The sequence below is a fragment of the Neoarius graeffei genome, chromosome 4 (genome assembly GCF_027579695.1).
Source record: "Neoarius graeffei isolate fNeoGra1 chromosome 4, fNeoGra1.pri, whole genome shotgun sequence".
Classification (NCBI taxonomy): Eukaryota; Metazoa; Chordata; class Actinopteri; order Siluriformes; family Ariidae; genus Neoarius; species Neoarius graeffei.
This window is the reverse complement of record NC_083572.1, coordinates 97668331-97695166: the sequence shown is the minus strand read 5'-3', so window position 1 is coordinate 97695166 and position 26836 is coordinate 97668331.

Sequence of the window (26836 nt, the reverse complement as noted above, 5' to 3'; positions counted from 1 at the left end):
TGACCAATTGTGCTTTTCCCAATGCCTCGTCTTGCACCAGGTTTTGGTGGCTTGAGGTCTGATTACAGCTGGAGTCCACCAAAGCTTGATACGTACGGTATCCCCTTGATACTCACCGGTATGCAATACACTCCAGCCCGATCGAGGGTGGTCCTTGGCATGTCAGGGATCCAGACCACTGCACCCACCTCCATCACCGAGCACTGATGCTGGAGGTGCCCCGGTTCCCCGCAGCACCAGCATACCGGCCCAGGCTCTCTCCCTGCACAGGTGTTCCAGAGATCACTCACCTGAGGGGGGGGAAGACACAGACAAGGAAGTAGGAAATGGTAGGGCACCACGGGTGCGGTGGGCTGGCTAGGGTGGAGCCAGCCCCCACCTCTGCAGTGGGGTAATGGGGCGAGGACAAGGGACAGAGGGGAGGGAGAGAGAGAAGAGAGGGGAGAAGGGGAGACACACTGTCCTGCCATCAGAACGGCTGCCATATGGTCCTCCACCAGCTCGATGGCCTGATCCAGCGACGCTGGGTGATGGCACTGGACCCATTCCGCTGTTCCTTCCAGAAGCTGGGCGATGAATTGCTCCAGCACCACCAGATCGATGATTCCCTCGGCATCGCAGTTGTCGGCCCTCAGCCACCGCTGGCAGGCGTCCCGGAGTTGCTGGCCAAATGCGAACGGCTGGCCGACCTCCTCCAGGCACAGTGCACGGAAACGCTGCCTTTGCTGTTCCAGGGTGTGATCCACGCGTTGGAGGATGGCCCTGCAGAGGTCTGCATAGACCAGCCGGCTGTCAGCAGGGAGCTGTAGCGCAGCCAGCTGCGCCTCACCCATTAGCAGGGGGAGGAGGCGCACCACTCGCTGTTCCACCGGCCAACCCCATGCCTCTGCTGCCTGCTCAAAATGAGTGAGGAAGGCTTCGGGGTCATCATGCGGACCCATTTTCATTAGGGTGAGGTGGGGAGGGTCCGCGGCGGTGGGGATCGTGGACCCCGCCGACGCGAGCAGGTGCCGGAAAGCCTGCCGATCTTCCTATTGTGCCAGCACCAGGGCTTTGAAACATTGTTCCTGCTCCTTCTGGAGGGCTATCAGTGCCTGGTGCTGGCTTTGTTGGGCCGGGGGCGAGGGCATGGACCAGGTCCTGGAAGGGGGAGGACTCCATGGGGCTGTTCCTTTCTGTGCTCCGTCCCAGGTTTCAGCACCACTGTTGTATTGGACCAGGTGGGTGGAGCACAGAAGCACGGCAGGGCAGAACTGAGTTCTCAAAACTCTTTATTTCCAGCTTTTCAGCTAAGACTTTTTCCACACTCTCCCAGCACACATGCACACACACAAGTGTTCTGGTTGGGGAAAGAGCTCCCTTTCTCTGCTCTCTCCTTTTAAAGGGTGCGGTCACTGGGGAAGACACAAACACAGGTTAATTCCCATCAGGCACAGTGATTCCACCACTCACCTTCCCTGACTCCACCCTCCATTCACAGACCGACGCTTGGCCATGCCCCTGCTGCCACACCCATATTGGTCCTTCTTTATTTTTATAGGTTGAAATCCAGTAATTCAGTTTGGAAATGTTAGTAGACCAGTAATAAAATAAAAAATTAGGCAGCCCCAGGCCCCCTGCTTCCTTAGGCATCTCCAAGTAAGCCTCTTTAATCCGTGGGGTGGAGTTGTTCCAAATGAAGGCGGTGATATGACTATTCAACTTTTTGAACCAGGATTTAGTCAATATGATGGGGATCATTTGAAATAAATATAAGAATCAAGGCAGGATTGTCATCTTTACCATGTTTACTCAGCCTGCCAGTGTAACAGGGAGTGCAGACCATCTTTGGAAATCCTGTTTAGTATGCTCTAGCAACAGTTTAAAGTTGCAGTCATAAAGGTCTTTGTACTGTCGTGTAACACCTATGCCCAAATAAGTGAAGGATTGGAGCTCCAGTTTAAAGGGAAGGCTACTATAATTAATGGATGTTGCCAGTTGATTAATGGGAAAAAGTGAACTTTTTGAGAAATTTAGTCTGTATCCAGATAGTCGCCCAAATTGTTGTAATATGTCTATAAGCTTAGGGATTGATTCTGTTGGGTTGGATAAATACAATAAAAGGCCATCTGCATACAGCGACACTTTGTGTATTACTTGGTTCCTAACAATACCTGGAATATCTTGTTGCATCCTCAGCACTGCAGCAAGAGGTTCGATGGCTAAGTCAAATAGAAATGGCGAGAAGCAGCACCCCTGTCGAGTTCCTCTTTGCAGCATAAAAGGGTTGGACCTGATCAAGTTTGTGCATACTGAAGCAGTTGGTGAGGTATATAATATTTTAATCCATGAAATGAAGGACATACTAAACCCAAACCTATCCAGCACCATGAACAGATAGTTTCACTCAACATGGTCGAAGGCCTTCTCCGCATTGAGGGAGAGCACAACCTCCGGCTGACAGATGGAGTGAGAAGAGTATAGAATATTGAACAACCTTCACATGTTATAGAAAGACTGCCTCCCCGGTATGAAGCCTGTTTGATTGGGATCAATGATGTTAGGTATCGCTGCTTCTAGACGACGTGCCAGCACCTTAGTGAGGATTTTATAATCACAGCACAGGAGACTAATAGGGCGATAGGATCCACAGTCCAAGGGATCCTTGTCTTTTTTCAATAGAACTGATATAGTTGCCTGAGTCATGGTTGGAGGTAGTTTCCCAACAGAGATAATTTCCTTGAACAGTAAATTCAGAATAGGTACCAGTTTGTGTGAGAATAACTTGTAAAACTCTATAGAAAACCCATCAGGTTTGGATGCTTTCCCACTCTGCATAGAACTTATTGCCTGTGAAATTTCTACATTTGTTATAGGAGCATCAAGGGAGGCTTGATCTTCTGTACTAATTTTTGGTAATTCTAGGCCATCTAGAAAGGTTTGGATTTCGGTTGCATTCATGGAGGCTTGTGATGTGTAAAGTTCCTCATAGTATGCCTTAAATTGATCATTTCTGATCTGGGGATGCATGGAAGTTGAATCTGGTGCAATACAGATTTCAGGGATTGCATTACGTGTTGCTGTCTGTCTAAGCTGATGACACAGTAATTTCCACGCCTTTTTGCCATGTTCGTAATATGCTTGCTTTGTTTTAAATAGCAACCATTCTGTTTGTTTTATGGAGAGTGTGGCAGCGGGGGCGTGGTCAAGCACCGGTCTGTGACAGGAGGGCGGAGCCAGGGAAGGTGAGTGGCAGAATCGCTACACCTGACGGTAGTTAACCTGTGTTTTGTGTGTGTTTTCCCAGTAACCGCTCCCTATTTAAGGAGGCAGAGGGAGAGCAGAGGGAGCGCAACCCGGGACCAGATGCAGAGTGTGTGTGTGTGTGTGTGTGTGTGTGTGTGTGTGTGTGTGTATGGGCTTACTTAGACTGAAAAGTTGTGGAAATAAATAGCCTTCTCTGCCTCAAAGCGTTGTCCTGCCGTCCTCTGTGCTCCACCCACACCTTATTAGCGCTACAGTGGTGCCGAAACCCGGGAGAAGGTGGAGCACCAACTTTGCAGCCCCATGGAATCCTCCCCGTTCGCGGACTTGGTCCATGCCCTCGCCACGGCTCAGCAGAGCCAGCACCAGGCACTCGTCACGCTCCGAAAGGAGCAGGAGCGATGCTTCGAAGCCCTGGTGCTGGCCCCGCAGGAAGATCGAGAGGCGTTCCGGCATCTCCTCACATCGGCGGGGTCCACCAGCGCCCCGGCCGCGGGCCCGTCTCCCCTCACCATGACCAAGATGGGCCCGCAGGACGACCCCGAGGCATTTATCACCTTGTTCGAGCAAGTCGCCGAAGCCTCGGGGTGGCCGATGGAGCAGCGCGTGGCGCTCCTCCTCCCCCTCCTCACAGGAGAGGTGCAGCTGGCTGCATTACAGCTCCCCGCCGACCGCTGGCTGGCCTACGCCGACCTTCGCTGGGCCGTCCTCCAGCGCTTGGGGCTCACGCCCGAACAACAGCGCCAGCGCTTCCGCGCACTGTGGATGGAGGAAGTCGGCCGGCCATTCGCGTTCGGCCAGCAGCTCCGGGACGCCTGCTGGTGGTGGCTGAGGGCCGACGATCGTGACACCGAGGGAATCATCGATCAGGTGGTGCTGGAGCAATTCATCGCCCGCTTACCAGCCGGAACCGCGGAGTGGGTCCAGTGCCACCGCCCGGCGTCGCTGGATCAGGCCGTACGACTGGCGGAGGATCATTTGGCGGCTGTTCCGGCGGCAGGACGGCCAACGACGCCATCTCTTCTCCCCTCTTCTCTCTCTCTTTCTCCCCTCCTCTGTGTCCCGTCCTCGCCCCATTCCCCCACCACGGAGGCGGGGGCCGGCTACACCCCAGCCGGCCCGCCGCACCCATGGTGCCCTCCCGTTTCTCCCTTCTGTGTCTGTCTCTCCCCCCCCTCAGGTGAGTGAGCCCCAGAACACAGCTGCAGAGGGAAGGCCCGGGCCGGTTTGCTGGCGCTGCGGGGAACCGGGCCACCTGCAGCAACAGTGCGCAGCTATGGAGGTGGGGGCGGTGGTGCGGATCCCTGATGTGCCAGAAGCTGCCCTCGATCGGGCCGGAGCGTATCGCATACCGGTAAGTGTACAAGGGGCTACATATCAGGCGTTGGTGGATTCGGGTTGTAATCAGACCTCGATCTGCCAAAGCCTGGTGCAAGACGAGGCATTGGGGGGAGCACAGGGGGTGAAGGTGTTGTGTGTGCACGGGGATGTTCACAGATACCCGTTGGTGTCGGTCCACATATATTTCAGAGGCGAAAAATCTATAGTGAAGGTGGCGGTTAATCCTCGCCTTACCCACTCTTTAATTTTGGGGACTGATTGGCTGGGATTTCAGGGTTTAATGGCACGCCTAGTAAAGAGTGGGTCCTGCCGGTTGACAGGGGAGGGTCCCGGTGTCGCTTTGGCTGGAGCTGTGGTTGCAGAGCCGTCTACGTCATCTCCGCGACAGAGTGAGGAGCCGCCGGCTCCTCCTCTTTCTATTGGGGAATCCCTCGCGGATTTCCCACTAGAACAATCGCGAGACGAGACTCTGCGACATGCGTTTGACCAAGTGAGAGTAATCGATGGTCAAACGCTCCAGCCGAACATCACCCTGTCCTTCCCCTATTTTTCCATTTTGAAGGATAGATTATACCGAGTGACGCAGGACACTCAGACGAAAGAGCGAGTCACCCAGTTATTAATTCCAAAGAGCCGTCGGGAATTGGTATTCCAGGCAGCTCACTTTAATCCCATGGCTGGACACCTCGGGCAGGATAAGACACTAGCCAAGATAATGGCCCGATTCTATTGGCTGGGGATTTGCGGCGACGTCCGTAAGTAGTGTATGGCGTGCCGCGAATGGCAGTTAGTAAACCCAACGGCCATTCCAAAAGCGCCCTTGCGCCCCCTACCATTAATCGAGACCCCGTTCGAAAGAATTGAGATGGATCTCGTTGGGCCATTAGATCGGTCTGGAATGAGGAGGTCCCCGTGGCGTTGGTGTCGGTAGTTCTGGAGAAGGCGGAGCTGGGGCCGGAGGTTCAAAAAGGGACATTGGCAGCACGTACCTCTCTGGTCCCCTGTGGAGACCACCTCTCCCCGACCCAACTCACGGAGGTCGCCCAGTTGCAGGCCGAGTTTTCGGATGTGTTCTCGCCCCTGCCCGGTCGCACTAACCTCATAGAACACCACATAGAGACGCCCCCGGGGGTGGTAGTGCGTAGCCACCCTTACCGGCTACCCGAACACAAAAAAAAGGTGGTTCGGGAAGAACTTCAGGCCATGTTCGAAATGGGCATCGTCGAGGAGTCCCACAGTGACTGGAGCAGCCCGGTGGTCTTGGTTCCCAAGGCCAACGGCTCGGTCCAGTTCTGTGTGGACTATAGAAAAGTCAACGCGGTGTCTAAATTCGACGTGTACCCAATGCCTCGTATTGATGAGCTGCTTGATCGACTAGGCACAGCTCGCTTTTACTCGACACTGGATTCGATGAAGGGATATTGGCAGATCCCCTTAACTCCATTATCCCGGGAGAAAACAGCCTTTTCCACACCATTCGGCTTACACCAGTTCGTCACACTTCCGTTTGGGCTGTTTGGGGTGCCCGCTACATTTCAGCGGCTGATGGACAGGGTCCTCCGGCCCCACGCCACCTATGCGACCGCTTATTTAGATGATATTATCATTTATAGTAATGACTGGCAGCGGCACCTGCAACACCTGAGGGCCGTCCTTAGGTCGCTGAGGTGGGCGGGACTCACTGCCAACCCAAAGAAGTGTGCGATTGGGTGGGTGGAAGTACGGTATCTGGGCTTCCACTTGGGCAACGGGCAGGTGCGTCCCCAAATTAATAAGACAGCAGCGATTGCGGCCTGCCCGAGGCCCAAGACCAAAAAGGGGGTGAGACAGTTCCTGGGGCTGGCTGGCTACTATCGTAGGTTTATACCTAATTATTCAGACGTCACCAGCCCGCTGACTGACCTCACTAAAAAGGGGGCGCCAGATCCGGTCCAGTGGACGGAGCAGTGCCAGCGGGCTTTCTCTGAGGTAAAGGCTGCACTGTGTGGGGGGCCACTTTTACACTCCCCTGACTTCTCTCTCCCTTTTATGTTACAGACGGATGCGTTGGACAGAGGGCTGGGGGCTGTTTTGTCCCAGCAGGTGGAGGGGGAGGATCGCCCGGTCCTTTACATCAGCCGGAAGCTGTCAGTGCGTGAGGGGCGCTACAGCACGATTGAGAAAGAGTGCCTGGCGATCAAGTGGGTGGTCCTCGCCCTCCGTTACTACCTGCTGGGGCGCCCTTTCATCCTCTGTTCGGACCACGCGCCCCTCCAGTGGCTCCACCGCATGAAGGATGCCAACGCGTGGATCACCCGTTGGCATCTGGCACTCCAACCCTTCAACTTCAAGGTGGTCCACAGGCCGGGGGCGCAGATGGTCGTGGCGGACTTCCTCTCCCGTCAAGGGGGGGGGGGGGGGGGGAGTCGGCTGCAGGCCAGACAGGCGCCCGGCCTGAGTCGGGCGGTGGGGGTATGTGGCAGCGGGGGCGTGGTCAAGCGCCGGTCTGTGACAGGTCTGTGCTCCCTATTTTAGGAGGCAGAGGGAGAGCAGAGGGAGCGCAACCCGGGACCAGATGCAGAGTGTGTGTGTGTGTGTGTGTGTGTGTGTATGGGCTTACTTAGACTGAAAAGTTGTGGAAATAAATAGCCTTCTCTGCCTCAAAGCGTTGTCCTGCTGTCCTCTGTGCTCCACCCACACCTTATTAGCGCTACAGAGAGGTTGTCATATTCTGTTTGCAACAGTAGCTGTTCTTTATAAAGATCAGATGTGAAATCATGAGCTAATTGGTTATCAGTGTCTGATATCTGCTGGCTAAGTTCTGTAAGACGTTTGGTCTGTTCTCTCTTTTTGTGAGCTGCATATGAAATAATCTGTCCTCTGAGGTAGGTCTTAAGTTACTCCCATATAATAGTTTATGACATTCCAGAGGTGCTATTGACATCTATGTAAAAATCAGTTTGGTCAGAAATGAATTTTAGAAATGAACTGTTTGTTAATAAAAGTGGGTCAAGTTGCCATGAGTGCTGAGGCATGGGATTGTTTGGAAATGACATGTCTAATTGGACAGGACTGTGATTGGAGATCACTATGGCATGATGCTGGCAGTTGGTTACAAAAGAGATGGTCCTGTGATCAATCAAATAAAGATCAATTCTCAAATATGAAAGATGAACTGGTGAGAAAAAAGAAAACTGTCTGGTAGTGGGATTGGAGTGTCTCCAGGGATCAAATAATTTATTGGATTGCATAAATGATAAAATTAGTGCACTCGATTTGGACACAGACTTGTTTTGCCTGGGGCTAGATTTGTTTAGTGTTGGCTATAGTGTACAGTTAAAATCTCCCCCTAAAATTAGCAAATGTGAATTAAGATCAGGGAGTTTACCTATGAGGCAACAGAAAAACTGAGGGTTGGCCATAAAAGTTAACTAGCGCAACTAAGGCCCAATCCCAATTCTAATTTCTACCCCTCCCCCTCCCCCTTCCCCTTGGCCCTTCCCCTTGAAACTGAGCTACAAGGGATAGGGCTTGAAATTCAACCCCTATGTATTGGGATAGCCCTTCAACGATCGCATATGTCATCGCGTACCTCCGTCAGCGTTTACGTTAGCAAAACGCGACCAAATGCGTCATTGGCTGCGACCAGCCGCTACAGTCAGAGCCAGAGGCAGAACCAGAAATCTCTGCTGAAATGCCGTCTGCTGCTGTTGTGATCACTGTGTCCTGGGCTATAGGCCTCTTTTTACGGTTGTCTGCAGCTAAACGGAGAAATGCCAGTAGACGAAGTAAACACTGTGAAGAGCAAGCTAATGTAGGGTGTGATCTGTTAACTAACACCACTGAATGGGATATCTTTGGCGCTTCGTGCACCACATCCGACAGAATGAGGTGTCAGAACACTCGTGTAAACAATAAAAGCGAGAATAACAGAACAAAACGTATGCAGTCAAGCAACCGAAAACAGTACTCACTCCCAAAGCTTTTTAGCAGCAGCTTTGGATTTCAGAAATCGCTGCTCATTCTCAGCTCGAAAGCGAATCAAGCGGCGTGTTTCCTCTGGATTCCCTAGTTCAAGTACACAGGGATGGGAAGCTGGTTAACGTAACGACACAACAGAAAAGCAGATCCTCTGTTGTTTGTAATTACTTGAGCTAACTGCTAAATAACAACTTTGTTCACAATTTTCATTGCATCAACCGATCACACGTTAATGTTATAGTACGTTAACGTTAATAGGCTAGTTAACACTATTGACGTAGTAATAGAACGGTTATAACAACTTGCGTAAATAATGGAGAAAATACTTACATTTATGACAATCTTTCGCCGCGGGAACCGCCATCTTTCTGAAATCCGCATGAAATCTCGCTGAAATCCGCATGGCATTGTGGGAAATCACTCAAACCCCTTCGTTCGGAGTCAGCTCCAGGAAAATCTCCGTTTGGAGGGGTACAGAAGCCCTACCCCTTCCCCTACCCCTCCGCATTAACTGGGATTGGGATATCCCTACCCCTTCACGTGAACGCGCAAAATGGAGGGGAAGGGCCAAGGGGTAGGTCCAAGGGGTGAAATGGGATTCGGCCTAAATTACCATATAGCTTCCCTGTCACAATGACAAACTGGCCATTATTATCTGGTAGTACACTGCTTGGCATGAATGGGACACCTTTCCTAATTAATATTGCTGCCCCCCTCGACCTATCTCCATAGTTAGAGTGGAATATCTGTTCAAGCCAGCCTTTCTTTAGCTTAGTGTGTTCACCAGTCCAAAGGTGGGTCTCTTGAAGATATATAATATCTGAACCCAGTAACTTTAGGTGTGTGAAAACCCTGTTAAGCTTAATAGGATGTTGTATCCCTTTAATATTCCAACTAATGAATCTGATTGAACCTAAGGCTGTGGTGTTAGCCATTGTCTTGATGTACTGTTAATAGATATCATTCCCTAGTCTCATCTCATCTCATTATCTCTAGCCGCTTTATCCTTCTACAGGGTCGCAGGCAAGCTGGAGCCTATCCCAGCTGACTACGGGCGAAAGGCGGGGTACACCCTGGACAAGTCGCCAGGTCATCACAGGGCTGACACATAGACACAGACAACCATTCACACTCACATTCACACCTACGGTCAATTTAGAGTCACCAGTTAACCTAACCTGCATGTCTTTGGACTGTGGGGGAAACCGGAGCACCCGGAGGAAACCCACGCGGACATAGGGAGAACATGCAAACTCCACACAGAAAGGCCCTCGCCAGCCCCGGGGCTCGAACCCAGGACCTTCTTGCTGTGAGGCGACAGTGCTAACCACTACACCACCGTGCCGCCCATTCCCTAGTCAGTTGGGTAATTTCAGATGAAATACAGGTCCCAACCATAACAGAAAAGTTTGAGCACAATGTACAAACATGTTTGATTTGTTTTCCAGTAAACAGAACACACACACAAAAACAAAATAAACTTGGTTCCCTTTGCTGACCTGTTCTGAACTCCCAGGCCGCCCTAGCCTTACCTACCTTAAGGCTAGACCCCAATGTAGTCATGGTTTGGCTAACACTTAACTACACAATAGAACCCCCAGAACATGGCTCATGAAACAACTATGGCACATAGGCATCATTTAAAAAAGGAGAAATGAATAAATTAATAAAAAACATCTCAGTGGGTGCTTAAAGATCAAATATTGTTGCAATTAAGAAAAATAAAAATAAATAAATCAAAATAAGAGCACATGCACACATTCATTCATATGTACATAGTAGTGGTGTATCAAAAAATTAAATTAGGAGGTAATGCTTTCAGTAGTAGGGGTTATACTCAATTTTGATGAAAACAGAAAGAACCCTTGGGCATACATGACTCCTGTCCTCCACAAGCATACATACACCCACACATACATATAGTGGGGCAAAAAAGTATTTAGTCAGCCACCAATTGTGCAAGTTCTCCCACTTAAAAGGATGAGGGAGGCCTGTAATTTCCATCATAGGTACACTTCAACTATGAGAGACAGAATGGGGGGAAAGAATCCAGGAAATCACATTGTAGGATTTTTAATGAATTGGTAAATTCCTCGGTAAAACAAGTATTTGGTCACCTACAAACAAGCAAGATTTCAGGCTCTCACAGACCTGTAACTTCTTCTTTAAGAGGCTCCTCTGTCCTCCACTCGTTACCTGTATTAATGGCATCTGTTTGAACTCATTATCAGTATAAAAGACACCTGTCCACAACCTCAAACAGTCACACTCCAAACTCCACTATGGCCAAGACCAAAGAGCTGTCAAAGGACACCAGAAACAAAATTGTAGACCTGCACCAGGCTGGGAAGACTGAATCTGCAATAGGTAAGCAGCTTGGTGTGAAGAAATCAACTGTGGGAGCAATTATTAGAAAATGGAAGACATACAAGACCACTGATAATCTCCCTCAATCTGGGGCTCCACGCAAGATCTCACCCTGTGGGGTCAAAATGATCACAAGAATGGTGAGCAAAAATCCCAGAACCACACGGGGGGACCTAGTGAATGACCTGCAGAGAGCTGGGACCAAAGTAACAAAGGCTACCATCAGTAACACACTATGCCACCAGGGACTCAAATCCTGCAGTGCCAGACATGTCCCCCTGCTTAAGCCAATATATGTCCAGGCCCATTTGAAGTTTGCTAGAGAGCATTTGGATGATCCAGAAGAGGATTGGGAGAATGTCATATGGTCAGATGAAACCAAAATAGAACTTTTTGGTAAAAACTCAACTTGTGGTGTTTGGAGGAGAAAGAATGCTGAGTTGCATACAAAGAATACCATACCTACTGGAAGCATGGGGGTGGAAACATCATGCTTTGGGGCTGTTTTTTCTGCAAAGGGACCAGGACGACTGATCCATGTAAAGGAAAGAATGAATGGGGCCATGTATTGTGAGATTTTGAGTGAAAACCTCCTTCCATCAGCGAGGGCATTGAAGATGAAACGTGGCTGGGTCTTTCAGCATGACAATGATCCCAAACACACAGCCTGGGCAACAAAGGAGTGGCTTCGTAAGAAGCATTTCAAGGTCCTGGAGTGGCCTAGCCAGTCTCCAGATCTCAACCCCATAGAAAATCTTTGGAGGGAGTTGAAAGTCCGTGTTGCTCAGCGACAGCCCCAAAACATCACTGCTCTAGAGGAGGTCTGCATGGAGGAATGGGCCAAAATACCAGCAACAGTGTATGAAAACCTTGTGAAGACTTACAGAAAACATTTGACCTCTGTCATTGCCAACAAAGGGTATATAACAAAGTATTGAGATGAACTTTTGTTATTGACCAAATACTTATTTTCCACCATAATTTGCAAATAAATTCTTTAAAAATCAGACAATGTGATTTCCTGGATTCTTTCCCCCCATTCTGTCTCTCATAGTTGAGGTATACCTATGATGAAAATTACAGACCTCTCTCATCTTTTTAAGTGGGAGAACTTGCATAATTGGTGACTGACTAAATACTTTTTTGCCCCACTGTATACACACATCCAAAAACAGAAGGCTGGCAGAAAATAAAAATTCTAATAATAATGGTAAAGGACACCCATGACAGCCACTGTGGCAATAAAGTTATCTACAAGAGGAGCCCTGAAAACATTTCTAACATTGGATAGAAGTAAACGTCATCTCAGAAAGGAACTGCAAACTGGTTGGTAATATTACTCACTCTGACATTCAGTGTAACGACACTTAAAGGGCATCTACAGGGCTTATATGAGGAGTTCAGTAGTTACTTGTTAGAAGTATTCCCGCATGCAGGAAAGTTTTTATTGATACAAGTCTGGGCTTCCTCTGGCGTCGTAAAGATCCACTCCTGGTTGTTATGTGTGATGCGAAGACAGGCCGGGTAGATGATCCCAAAGTGGACCCCCTTCAGTCCCCAAAGTTGTTGTCTCACCCCGTTGTATCCTGCTCGGGCTCTGGCCACTCGTGCTGTGTAGTCTGGGTAGACTGAAATGGTCATCCCATCCACTTTGATCTGTTGTTTTTCCCTGGCGAGGTGAAGAATGTTGGCACAGTCCTGGAAATAGTGCATGCGAGCCACGATTACGCACAGTCGGTCGCCCTTCCTGGGCACCGGTAGTAGCGAGCAATGAGATCTATCTAGTACTGGCACCTCTGATAGGCCGAATGCCCTCTGAAGCAGGGTTGACACGGTGACAGTGGAGCTGTCATGGCTCTCTGGTATTCCCACGATTCTGATGTTATTCCTCCTTGACCTCGACACTAAGTCTTCACTTTTATCTTGTAGTAATTCTGACTGAGCCATGAGGTGTGCCACTTCACGTTGCAGTGAAACGATATCATCTGTACATGTTGACAGACTCTTCTCCATCTTGCCAGTGGTATTTTTCAGCGTGGCCAACTCTGTAGCAACCGAGTTCTGATAAGATTGTAGATCAGACCTTACAATAGTAATGTCGGCTCTGAAACCTTCCATTTCCTTTTCCAGCACTTTTCTAATCTCTGACTTAATTATGTTTCCAATATCTTCACAAAGCAACTCCTGCCTGAAAGCTTGAGTGGTTAGCGCCATGGTCTCGTCAGCTGGGGTTGGCGTATCACTTTGATCCGGGGATGATCCGGGATCGCTAGGCCTCGTGGTCAACGAAGTTGGATTACGGGTTTTTGTAGACTTGCCAGCCATTCTTTTTACGTAAGCAGATATGTAGAAGTATGATAAAACAAAAAGTGAAATAAAGAAGTGTGCTTTGTCGAAAGGTGCCTTTTTTAAAAACTTTAAAATGAAAGTTCTGCGGAGCCTGGTTGGATGCATCTACTCCATAGCTTGCTCGCTAGCACCTACCATATCAGCAAATTCTAAAGGAAAATTTCAGAACATCTGTCCATGAACTGAATCTCAAGAGAAGGTGGGTCATGCAGCAAGACAACGACCCTCAGCACACAAGTCATTCTAGCAAAGAATGGTTAAAAAAGAATAAAGTTAATGTTTTGGACTGGCCAAGTCAAAGTCCTGACCTCAATCCAATTGAAATGTTGTGGAAGGACCTGAAGCGAGCAGTTCATGTGAGGAAACCCACCAACATCCCAGAGTTGAAGCTGTTCTGTACGGAGGAATGGGCTAAAATTCCTCCAAGCCGGTGTGCAAGACTGATCTGCAGTTACCGGAAACGTTTAGTTGCAGTTATTGCTGCACAAGGGGGTCACACCAGATAATGAAAGCAACCCAGATAGCAAATGATGTTATTTCAATGTTGATATTTGGTGAAGATGGTTGATTTACAGTTATAGTTGAACACTGATGGTGGATCAACCATTAATCAACCACTGATAAAATAAAAAGTTGAAAAAATGTGTTCGAATCAATGTAATGGTTGAAGGAAACATTTGATCAATGTTGAATATATGTTGATTTTGTTGTCATCATACACTGCACCACTGGACGGGAGCCTGGGGTGCACTCTGGGTGAGACCATTTTGTGGGAGGGGGGTTTCCTATATTTCATTGAATTTCATTTATTTAATTTAGAATTTTAATAGAGCACAAGGAACTATGAAGAATAGATTATTATTTATGGTTATGTGCAAATCTTGTGTGTGCAACATGTAAGGAAAAAAACGAACAGAAAATTCTACCGTACTGGCCGCTATTTGGAATGGTCCAAATAACCGTCTCTCAGAAGAACTTTCAGAAGAGCTCGAGCTCTGTTGACGACGAGACTTGTAACCACAGACTGTCCGTGCTTGCGACTGAAGAAATTTGCTTCAACAACACTGGCCAGTTCTCCTCTTTGTGGTAGTGTGGTTAAAAATAGTGGTTAAGTGAACATGTGCTTGTACACATGGTACTCTGATGGACAAGAACCCCATCCCACCTCACGCCCAGTGTTCCTGGCATAGGCTCCAGATTCACCACCATACTGAGTAGGATAAAACAGTGACTGAGGATTACTATACAGGCTTATTATGACATGTTATGTATTCTCATCTCATTATCTCTAGCCACTTTATCCTTTTACAGGGTTGCAGGCAAGCTGGAGCCTATCCCAGCTGACTATGGGCGAAAGGCAGGGTATCTACACCCTGGACAAGTCGCCAGGTCATCACAGGGCTGACACATAGACACAGACAACCATTCACACTCACATTCACACCTATGGTCAATTTAGAGTCACCAGTTAACCTAACCTGCATGTCTTTGGACTGTGGGGGAAACCGGAGCAAATATTCAAATATTTTGTTAGTCGGGCAGTTATTTGAATTGTACAGTAAGTTTAACTGCTCGTACTGTATTTAGGCAATATTTTATTGTCCAGGTAAAGACTGTATAATCCTTTCTGGTTCATATCATATCTGGTTCATGTCCACAGACAGGCCTTTCCATCATCGTGTACGGTGAAACATCAACCCAATTTCTCACGGTGGTGCAGTGGTTAGCACGGTTGCCTCACAGCAAGAAGGTTCCAGGTTCGAACCCAGTGGCTGGCGAGGGCCTTTCTGTGTGGAGTTTGCACGTTCTCCCCGTGTCTGTGTGGGTTTCCTCTACCGTCCAAAGATGTGCAGTTAGGTTGACGTGGGGCGGCCTTGGGCTGTGGTGCCCTTGAGCAATTCCCAAATAGCAAAAATCAGTTGAATCAACATTGAAATAGCGTTTGGCAGAAAACATTGAAATAATGTTGAAATGATATTGAAAGTGTCCCCTTGAATTTGGGTTGAATCAATATTGAATTTTCAACCCTATCAGCATTGAATCAATAGTGATTCAACCATCATCTAAATAGAAATTTCTATTTAGATGATGGTTGAATCACTATTGATTCAATGCTGATAGGGTTGAAAATTCAACATTGATTCAGCCCAAATTCAAGGGGACACTTTCAATATCATTTCAACATTATTTCAATGTTTTCTGCCAAACGCTATTTCAATGTTGATTCAACTGATTTTTGCTATCTGGGAAAGGTTCACATACTTTTGCCACTCACAGATATGTAATATTGGATCATTTTCCTCAATAAATAAATGACCAAGGATAATATTTTTGTCTCATTTGTTTAACTGGGTTCTCTTTATCTACTTTTAGGACTTGTGTGAAAATCTGATGATGTTTTAGGTCATATTTATGCAGAAATATAGAAAATTCTAAAAGGTTTGCAAACCGTCGAGCACCACTGTAAGATATATTGCAAAGATTGGGAGAGGGAATGGGGGTTGTGGTGTGGATAATGTGTGTACACTCTTCAGAGAAGAGAAATTGAAATGGATAAAAAAGGAACAAAAAAAGTCTCCCTTTCCCAAAGGGGCTAGTTTAAGGTGTTTTTGTTTGTTTGTTTGTTTGTTTGTTTGTTTGTTTGTTTGTTTGTTTTAGCATGCAGTTGGCCAGATTTTAGGTACATCTAAAATCACTCAAAACAAGCCGGGAGACTGTATACTGGATGACTGTATGTTGTCAGCTTTTTCTTTCTTTCTTTCTTTCTTTCTTTCTTTCTTTCTTTCTTTCTTTCTTTCCCATGTTAACTAACTCACTCCACATTTCCTTATGTTCACGTTTCATCTCAATTTCTCCTTTTTCTAACTTCCTTTTCTGTGTAAAAAGGCAATAAAGGACTTGAACACGAACTTCCATTGTATGTCAAAAGGACAAATCTTTGTGATTCATCTCTCTATTCTCTATTTAATTGCACTACATATGGTGTTCTTCAGAGTTTAATTACATTTACAACATTCAAGTGATTTGTAATCTCTATCAAGAACATATCCTCATGCTAGATCATGGTCTAAGAATATCAAATGAAAAAACATCTTAGAAGGAAGTAACATTTTAGTACAGCAAGAAAAGAAGACACCCAAGCCAAGATATTTTTTTCTTTTCTTTTTAATGAAATCAGTACGAATCCAAGTGCTTGATGAAGAGGTAGGTGTTCAGTCATTGTTTGAAAACAGCACTGACTTAGTTGTTCAGAAATCCAGGGGAAGTTCAGTCTATCACCTGGGTGCTAGGACAGAGGCATATACAATCTGTACACTCACCAGCGGCAGCACGGTGGTGTAGTGGTTAGCACTGCCGCCTCACAGCAAGAAGGTTCTGGGTTTGAACCCAGTGGCCGAGGAGGGCCTTTCTGTGTGGAGTTTGCATGGGTTTCCTCCCACAGTCCAAAGATATGCAGGTTAGGTTAATTGGTGGCTCTAAATTGACGGTGAATGGTTGTTTGTGTGTGTCAGCCCTGTGATGAGCTGGCGACTTGTCCATGGCTAGCTGGGATCGGCTCCAGCTTGCCCCCTGTGACCCTGCACAGGATAAGCGGTTACAGATAAAAAAAAAAAAAAAGCACTCACGAGCCACTTTATGCAGTTCTCTAATCAGCCAATTCCTTGACAGTAGCACAATACATCAAATCATGCCGATACAAATCAAGAGCTTCAGTTAATGTTCATGTCAAACATCATAATGGGAAAAATTATGATCTCAAAATTTGACTTTCTTTCACTGTGGCATGGGTATTGGTTTGAGCCAGATGGACTGGTTTGAGTATTTCAGAAACTGCTGATCTCCTGGGGTTTTCGCACACAGCAATCTCTGGAGTTTACACAGAATGGTGCGAAAAACAAAAAAACATAGAGTGAGCGACAGTTCTGTGGGTGGAAACAAACATCTTGCTGAGAAGAGAGATCAAAGGAAAATAGCCAGATTGGTTTGAGCTGCCAGGACATAGTAACTCATATAATCACTCTTTACAACTATGTTGAGCAGAAAAGCATGCAACAGCAGAAGACCACATTGGGTTCCAATCCTGCAGCCAAGAACAGGAATCTTACAATCAACAACAAGTTCATATTAAAGTGGCCAATGAGTGTGTGTGTGTATATACACACACAAAATGAGGGGCAGCATGGTGGTGTAGTGGTTAGCACTGTTGCCTCACAGCAAGAAGGTTCTGGGTTTGAGCCCAGTGGCTGACAGGGGCCTTTCTGTGTGGAGTTTGCATGTTCTTCCAGTGTCTGTGTGGGTTTCCTCTGGGTGCTCCAGTTTCCTCCAAAGACATGCAAGTTAGGCTAATTGGTGGCTCTAAATTGACCATAGGTGTGAATGTGAGTGTGAATGGTTGTTTGTCTCTATGGCCCTGTCCACACGGCAACGGATTCAGGTGACTCCGATACAATTGCTTATCATTTAGGCCTGGCGTCCACACGGCACCGGCGTTTTGGGTGCCCAAAACGCAATCTTTTTGAGAACGGGTTCCAGAGTGGAAAGATCTGGCAATGTTGCTGTTGTGAAGTCGTCTGGATGAGTAGAACGGATTTGTTTACGATGACGTCACAACCACATGACTGTGAGTGCTTCACGCCGGGTAGAAGTGTAACGAACTCGATGCGAGTTGTCAACAAATCCTATAACTTGGTTCATGAAATGCGCTTACAAAATATTTTCACTGTGAATATTTATTGTGTAATGGTGCAAAGTGAGAGAGAGAGAGAGAGAGAGAGAGACTCTGCCCTTAGGGCAGAGTCAATCCCGCCAGCAAAAATAGGGGAAAAAAGGAGCGATCTCACCTCTTCAGATGATGTTTTAAGTCCTACAATACATTCCTCAAAAAGGGCGTAGAAGAGCAAATTAATCCATCAACATGTAGCATTCAATTTATTCCGGACCATTAAAGACGCCGCCTTCCGCGTAGAATCATACGTCATCCTCGCCGCCATATTGGATAGGTCAAAGCGGAGAATAAAGATTCATGTGCTGCGTTTAACTGTACCAACAGGTTTACCGTCCAAACGAGATCACATGGGATTACCTTTTACAGGTGAGAAACAACAAATTAATCCATCAACGTGTAGCATTCAATTTATTCCGGACCATTAAAGACGCCGCCTTCCGCATAGAATCATACGTCATCCTCGCCGCCATATTGGAAAGGTCAAAGCGGAGAATAAAGATTAGCTGCGTTTAACTGTACCAACACGTTTGCCGTCCAAACGAGATCACATGGGATTACCTTTCACAGGTGAGACTGGAAAAATACTTTTCATTGTACAGTATTTGGTCATTATAATGTAATTTTCCGAACAGATTTTCTTGACTTTGTGGCTAATATGAAGTCTCACGCATAATAGTTTATGCACATGCGTCCTTACTTCTTCTATTGTTCTGGTGTCTCCGAAGGGACCGTCTTACAGCGCCCCTAGAGGTGTGGCATGTGTATTGCATCGTTTTCAGCAAGCGTTGCGTTGCCATATGGAGCTGATATTTTACTGATCGTTGCCCATTTGGACGCGATATATTTTTAAATAACATCTCGTTGCCGTTGTCGTGTGGATGTAGCCTATGTGTCAGCCCTGTGATAACCTTACAACTTGGCCAGGGGGTACCCTGCCTCTCGCCCATAGTCAGCTGGGATAGGCTCCAGCTTGCCTGCGACCCTGCACAGGATAAGCCGCTACAGATAATGAATGGATGGATGGGTATACACAATGAGCAATCGCACACACTGATTGGCTACTCTACTGTGAGCCTATCAGCTCATATACTGTGACTAAGGAAAAACAAAATGGTGGAACGTATTGCAGAACCAACTGAGGATGAAATAAAAACTCTACTTGAAAACAAAACCCCAAAAAATACAAAAAAGCAACAAAATATGGAATAAAAGCATTTGATAGTAAGAACATATCTTTTTTTTATTTTTCAAGAATTATTATTATTGCATTTTTCACAAACTGCTACTGTGATTTCGCCAGTTTGTTTGCAATCTAAGCATAAATGATTTTGTTGGACATTTTGTATAAAGTTTTTATTTATCGAATTTGCAAAAAATAAATAATAAAAATGCTTTGTTTCTCAAGCTCCAGTGAATGTGGATAGAATCAAACAGTTATTCCACTCAATCTCATCGTACAGGGCTTATAGCCTACTCGGTGCTACGCACCTCGTCGGCTATCAGTATCAAGTACAACTCCATTTCTTGGAATAACTGTTAAATTAAAAAAAAACCATATATATATATATATATATATATATATATATATATATATATATATATATAAGCAAATTCATTTTAAATTTCATTTTAATTGCAACAACTTTATAATTATCAATTATAATAATCTCATTATAAGAGGTATAAAATAAATTGACCCATATTCAAAATGTTTTCACTTGTGAAGATATTTCTGCATTGAAGGAAACGTCACTCACCTAAGATGTTTTTTTTTTTTTTTCTTTAACGGGAACGATGGGAGTGTTGCCTAAAAACCTGAGATGAAACACATGCACTCATGGGAAGAACATGCAAGCCATCATACAGTAGCAAACAGTAACAGAGAGGTTAGAGTCATAGGTAAGGGATAGTGGTGCACACACAGTAAAAAATGGAGTGTCAATATTGCAGTGTAAACCTATTTTCCTCTGGATAAAGTAGTTATAACACTATGCAGAGTAAAATCATCTAAATGGTAGTGTCAAAAGTGAGAGTTAATTCCCACTTGCACACAACGACAAAATCTACTCTGCAGGGTGATGATTCCCCGCGAAAATACAATATAGAGTCAGATTAACTCTGAAAATCTTACACTATCTATAGTGTTAAATATTTTTACACACCTCATTGTTAATTTTGACACAAAATAGAGTAAAATTAACTCTAAAAATCTTACACTGGCTATAGAGTAAATTTTACACTGATTTTGAGTGGGACCAAATGTTATCTGACAGAGAGTTAAATTCAACTCTTAAAGAGTAAAATTGACACTATGATTTTTACTGTGCAGCAACTTGTAATAAGTGTGAAAGTAGCCCATGTTAATAATTCCCACTGGGTTTGTATGCTACTTGTGTTAAACTGTATTTATCAATGTGCAAAACAGACAAAGACATGAACAAATCAAATGCTTCTGTTTTACAATTTTGCCTCTTAGAAATGATTCCAATCATCTTTAATTGTAAATAAATGTATCTTTATGTCATGAATTTTTAACAAATTCCAATAAAACAAAATGTATTATTGTAAAACACTAAATGTTTTGTTCTGTTTCTGTCTCTGTCCGTGTCTGAGACAATGGCATATTCTCAATGTTTGTTTCTCAGTGGGCTCAGGTGGGTTTATTGTCTGTGTGCCCACAGCATGAATCTCTGGATTACATTTTTTTAAATCTATTGTCACATTGCTAATCGCATTATACATGCTGGTCTTTCTCTGTCCTTCTGTTTTTCCACATGAAAGAGCCACCCGCTCTGTCAGCCATTGTTTCTGTCTCTTGCTGGAGCACAAACACTCTTGACTGTTTATAAATGCATGTGGGATGCTGTAGGAGGCTGATTTAAACAGCTCCTGCCACAAACATGTGTATGAATTTAAATTACAGCTATTACCTTAAATTGGTACAAATTACTTTGCATTTTTTAGCATGGCATATTTGGAAGAATTTACCATGCTCAGTGACAAACATTCATTTTCAAGTGTATGTAATTCTGATTTCAATTGCATGTAGAAAACACACATTAGAGTACTACAAAATGGTAAATTCTGCATACTTATTGACTTATTACCCTTCAAAATACCCTTATAAAACATGTATACACAAACATTTCACAGCTTGATTATTCATTTATTGGGCCTCAGTCGCTTGTTTATCCTGGTCAGGGTCACTGTGGATCTAGAGCTTATCCAAGGAACACTGCTGTGCACAGCAGTAAAGAGACCATCAATGATGGTGTTGTTCAGTCTGGCCAGCCCCGTCTAGTCCAGAAGGAATGATCTAAAGTGGGCCACCTTGTGCAATAAATGTTGCAAGCTATATACACTATATACTGTGCAAGCTATATATAGAAGCTATATCCACCCTAGGAATACCTACCTATTTGCCAGAAAGAATCCAAAATGACGAGGATTGACCAAGAAGAAGCAATTTTTGTTGAAGTGCTCATTAAGGCTTAATTTGTCCATAACTTCATTCATAATTTTAATTAAGCAAATCTGGGTAGGAGTTGTATGCACCCTAGGTACCCCTACCTTCATGCCAGAAAGAATCAAAATTGGTGAAGAATTGAGGGAGAAGAAGCGATTTGTGTGGAAATTGCTCATTAGGGCTTAATTACTCCATATCTTCATTATTAATTGTAATTATGCAAATTTTGGTAGAAGCTATATGCACTCCAGACAGACCTACATTCCTGCCAAAAAGAATAAAAATTGGTGAAGAATTGAGAGAGAAGAAGCGATTTTCGTGAAATGTGGACGATGCTGGACGGATGATGGATGGATGAAGGACAACACATGATGGCATAAGTGCATCACCTTTTGGCTGGATGAGCTAATAACCAGTAATAACCTCCTGAGCAGTAATAGCATGGGTGCAAAAGAGCAAGTTATTGTAAATGTAAACAAAATCTTAATATAATGACAATAATTATCTCCTATATAATAAATCTCACATCCAAGTGTGAGCATGAAATATTTCTAGCTATGGTTGAAGAGACAGAAAAAGAAGAAATGAGATTTAGAAGAATGGAGGGGAATTTTCATCCAATGTCATGTTCAACAACATCATTTGTTCATATTTCTCTCGATGTGTCCCTCATGATTTTGCCATGAGATTCATGAGGAAGAAAAATGAGAATGAGAAGAGCCATAAGTGAAAGTAAGTGAAACAAGGGGACGGAGAAGAAAAAGTAGAGAAAAATTCAGGAAAGGTTTAAGAAAATTATTGAAAAGAGAAGATGCAAGAAAAGGAGAGAGTGACAAGAATTGGGATGGAGTAAAATGGATAAAATAAAGAAGAGGGAAAAAAGGTAATTCTTGCTTGCTTTGACAGACCCACTAGGCCTAAACAACCAGTAAGAGTGTGCAGATAAGGGTTAGCAGGATCAGAGATCTGAAATAATTTCAGCTCTTACCTCCAACAAAGTATCTCTCAGGCTTGAGATGACATGAGCAACATGTTCATGTTCACTATGTCCAAATCAATACTTGTCAAGAGCAATATTGTGGAAATGGCTGCACATAGTGGCCAGAAGCTTGTTGGGGCCTGGTATGGTTGACAATTTCAGAACCCAGTCATTGACACCAGCAATAAGGGAGACCATTGAACTCTGTTGACTCATGGGAGTTCTGATTTAGCAGTGAAAAAGGCCTGTGACTGCTGGGGTTACCAGAGGTGAACATGGTCAACAATGGACAAGGTTTGCTAATCAAAGTTGTTGGGACTTTGAACTTGACTGTGGTCATTTTCAGGCCGTGGGACTTCTAAACCAGATGAGCTCAGGCACAGAAAAATTGGGAACATTTCTGGATGTTGTTAATATTTGGCTTTCGCTTTGCATTTGTAGACTGTTTACCGACAACCGTTTTCAGAAGTGTTCCCGAATCCATGCATTAATATCATTTATACAATTATGTCAGTTTTTAATGCAGTGCCACCTGAGGGATTGAAGGTCACGGGTGTTTGATATTGTTTTTCAGTCTTGCCCCTTACGCGCAGAGATTTCTCTGGATTTTCTAAATCTTTTGATGATATTATGGGTTGTCAATGGTGAAATCCCTAAATTCCTTGCAACTGTATGTAGCGAAACATTGTTTTTAAACTGTTGGACTATTTCCTCATGCAGTTTTTTTTCACAAAATGGTGACCCTCATCCCATCCTTGCTTGTGAACGACTGAGCATTTCCAATGACCAGTTAACCTGTTTAACTGTAGAATGTTCCAAACGTCTTTTGAACATTATGGTACATTGTTGAATGTAGACTCCTCCGAGATTGTTTGCCCTCTTGACAGTCTTCTTGTTGTTGTTCTTCTTCTGGCTGCTCCCATAAGGGGTTGGCAGAGTGGATCATCATGATCTGCATATTTGATTTGCAGAGGTTTTTACACGGGCGGCACGGTGGTGTAGTGGTTAGCGCTGTCGCCTCACAGCAAGAAGGTCCTGGGTTCGAGCCCCGGGGCCGGCGAGGGCCTTTCTGTGTGGAGTTTGCATGTTCTCCCCGTGTCCGTGTGGGTTTCCTCCGGGTGCTCCGGTTTCCCCCACAGTCCAAAGACATGCAGGTTAGGTTAACTGGTGACTCTAAATTGACCGTAAATGTGAGTGTGAATGGTTGTCTGTTTCTATGTGTCAGCCCTGTGATGACCTGGCGACTTGTCCAGGGTGTACCCCGCCTTTCGCCCGTAGTCAGCTGGGATAGGCTCTAGCTTGCCTGCGACCCTGTAGAAGGATAAAGCGGCTAGAGATAATGAGATGAGATGAGGTTTTTACACTGGATGCACTGCAAAAAATGATATCTTAGCAAGTGAAAATGTCTTGAAAATAGTTGAAACTATCTAACATTTCCTATTAGAAGAATACAAGACACCAATTCTGAGATTATTAAACTTAGTTCTAGATTGCAACCAACTTATTCTAAGATGTCTTATCAAGTAAAAATATCTGCCAATGCAGCAAGATAATTTCACTAGTATTAAGTAATTTTCTCCTCAAATTCAGTTTTCAGTTTTTTGCAGTGTGCCCTTCCTGACACAACTACGTCTTTGCACTGTGGAATGAAACCCACTGTTATGTCTCACAAAACCAAAGGTTGAGGGGTTGTAGAGAACATAACACAGTTTAAACTAAAGAATGAAATGAATCACAAACAAGGAAGTAGATGTATAAACTCACAGGTATATTTTCTATGGCAAAATAAAAGTTCAAAGAAAAGCTGCTGAAACACCAGCCCAAAACCAAAGAGAACCAAAACTGAAGAAAACCTGCCAAAAAACAAATAAAAACTCTCCCAACTGGGAGCAATGCCAACCCCAGCACACACTGTAAACACTCCACATGCACGCACTACACAGTCAGAATAACACACAGCAAAAATACTGCCAACACACCATACATGGTCAACAACACACAAGAGCTCCAACACAATACACCATAGATAAACTATAAGCTCTTGTCTGTCCCACTGGCCTGGCCTGAGTTTCCCAAAAGCATTGTAGCACAAATATCATCATTAAATGGTAGCGCGAGCATTAAGAGGCTTTTGGGAAACCCACCCCTAGTCAGTAGGTTTGGGTGAGCCTTTTAACCCCTGCATCCTGACAGGCAAATTAAAAACCAGTGCATTCAATCACCCGCTTCTATGGTAACAAAGGAGGAGTGTGGTACCTGGGAAGGAACACATGCACACCACAGCTGTAACACCCACAGGGAGAACATGCAAACTCCACACAGAAAGGCTCCCATCAGCCGTGAGGTTTGAACCCAGAATCTTTTTGATGTGAAGCGCCAGTGCTAACCACTTCACCACCATGTTGCCATGATAGCAATTTTCATAAACAGAATAGAGGCATGGTCAAGGTCTGGAGGATACTCATACCCCTTTTCCACCAAATCAGTTCCAGGGCTGGTTCAGGGCCAGTGCTGGTGCTGGTTCACAACTCATTCAACTTGCGAACCAGCTGAGAACCAGTTTGCTTTTCCATAGCTCGGGGTGCTAAGGGGAGCCACATCATTACGTCACTGTATATGTCAGTTATGTCACTGTGTTTGCATAAACCTTGGCGCGAACATCGAAGCAACAACAACACAGAGAAGAAGAAGCAGCAGCAACAACAACAATAATGGATGACTTCGCGTTTGTACAGCTGCTGCTTCTGGCTTTACGGTGCTTCATTCAAAATGGCGCCCTCTCACGGTCTTGCTATTGTTGTTGGTCTTAACAACTCAGCCCCCCCCCCCCCCCCCCCCGCTGACGTAAGCAGTTCTTTCCTCTAGCCCAGCAAAGAGCTGGTGCTACCCTGGAACCGTTTTTTTCTAGCCCAGAGCCAGTTCTTTGTCAGTGGAAACAGAAAACCCAGTTCCAAACTAAGCACTGGCCCTGAACCAGCCCTGGAACTGATTTGGTGGAAAAGGGCTATCAGTGTGGGGAACAGGAAGTGGCATTCTATGGTAGGCTATTTTCAGAGGATATGCTGTATTTTACTTTGCTGCATGAGCTGGAATTGTTTGCCATACAGTATGAAGCATCTGTTATGTAGATTACCAACTCTAAATTCAAAGCAATGTCCTGTCCTGTCCTGGAAGAGAAAGACCCCTGTGGTGAGGAGTTTATCTCAGAGGTATGTTTGAAATGGAATTTCTATTTCTGGTTGAGAGTATACTGTGCACATTTTGGCTGTCACATCTCAGTCGAGTCTGAGTTTTTCTTTTTGTTTTTGTATAGTTTGATGTTTTTGGGGGTTTTTTATGTTTTTTCCACCAGTTGTGCACCAGACTCAGTCTTGGCATCAGTTCCCTTCGGGCCTTGGTCCACCGTAGGTGATGCCTGTGCTCCTCGCTATGGACTGCAGTGAGCTCATTGTTCTTTTAATATAGGGGTTGTCCGGTGCTCTGTGCAGCAGTGCTTCTGTGCTTGGTGCGGTGTTCTGAGCGATGTTGCCCGGTAGTGTCGCGGTGGCTGTGCAGGTGGTTTGGGACATAGCGGTGCTTCTGTGCTTGCTTTGTGGATCCATGGTGCAGTGTTCCGAGTAATGTTGCCTGGTGGCATTGTGGCAGCTGTGCAGGTGGTGTGGGATTTATCTTTGTGCTCCTTTTGGTGGGACACCATAGCTACGCCATTGGAATTACATCCTGACACTCTTTTGGTGGACTCTCTCTCTCTCTCTCTCTCTCTCTCTCTCTTTCTCATGCTCTCTTTTTTTCCCCGAATTGTAAAGCAACCTTGGGTGTGAGAAAGGTGCTATATTAATTGAATTACATTATTATTATTATTATTATTATTATTATTATTATTATTATTATTATTATTATTATTATCTCAAAAATCATATTTATTATTGATGCAAAGTGGAAGTGTAAGACTGAATACAAGTCAGATAGTGAAACATGGAAAACGAGTTTTCTCCACATGATGGCTGGGACGACTCTATGATGAAGCATCAGTAGGAGAATGGCTTGGGCAACAGTAACCATTCTTCTATGTTTGTAGGAATTTGAACATTTGATAAGACCTCCTCTTGGGGTTATACCAGGGACCACCAACAGATTGGAGGATTAATCTCAGGTATGGCTAAGGATTTTGTGGAGAGATTACTGACCACTGGCAAGACTATGACTGCCAATTTTAATCATCCATCCATCCATTATCCATAACTGCTTATCCTGTGCAGGGTCATGGGCAAGCTGGAGCCTATCCCAACTGACTATGGGCAAGAGGCAGGGTACACCCTGAACAAGTCACCAGGTCATCGCAGGGCTGACACATACAGACAAACAACCATCCACACTCACATTCACACCTATGGTCAATTTGGAG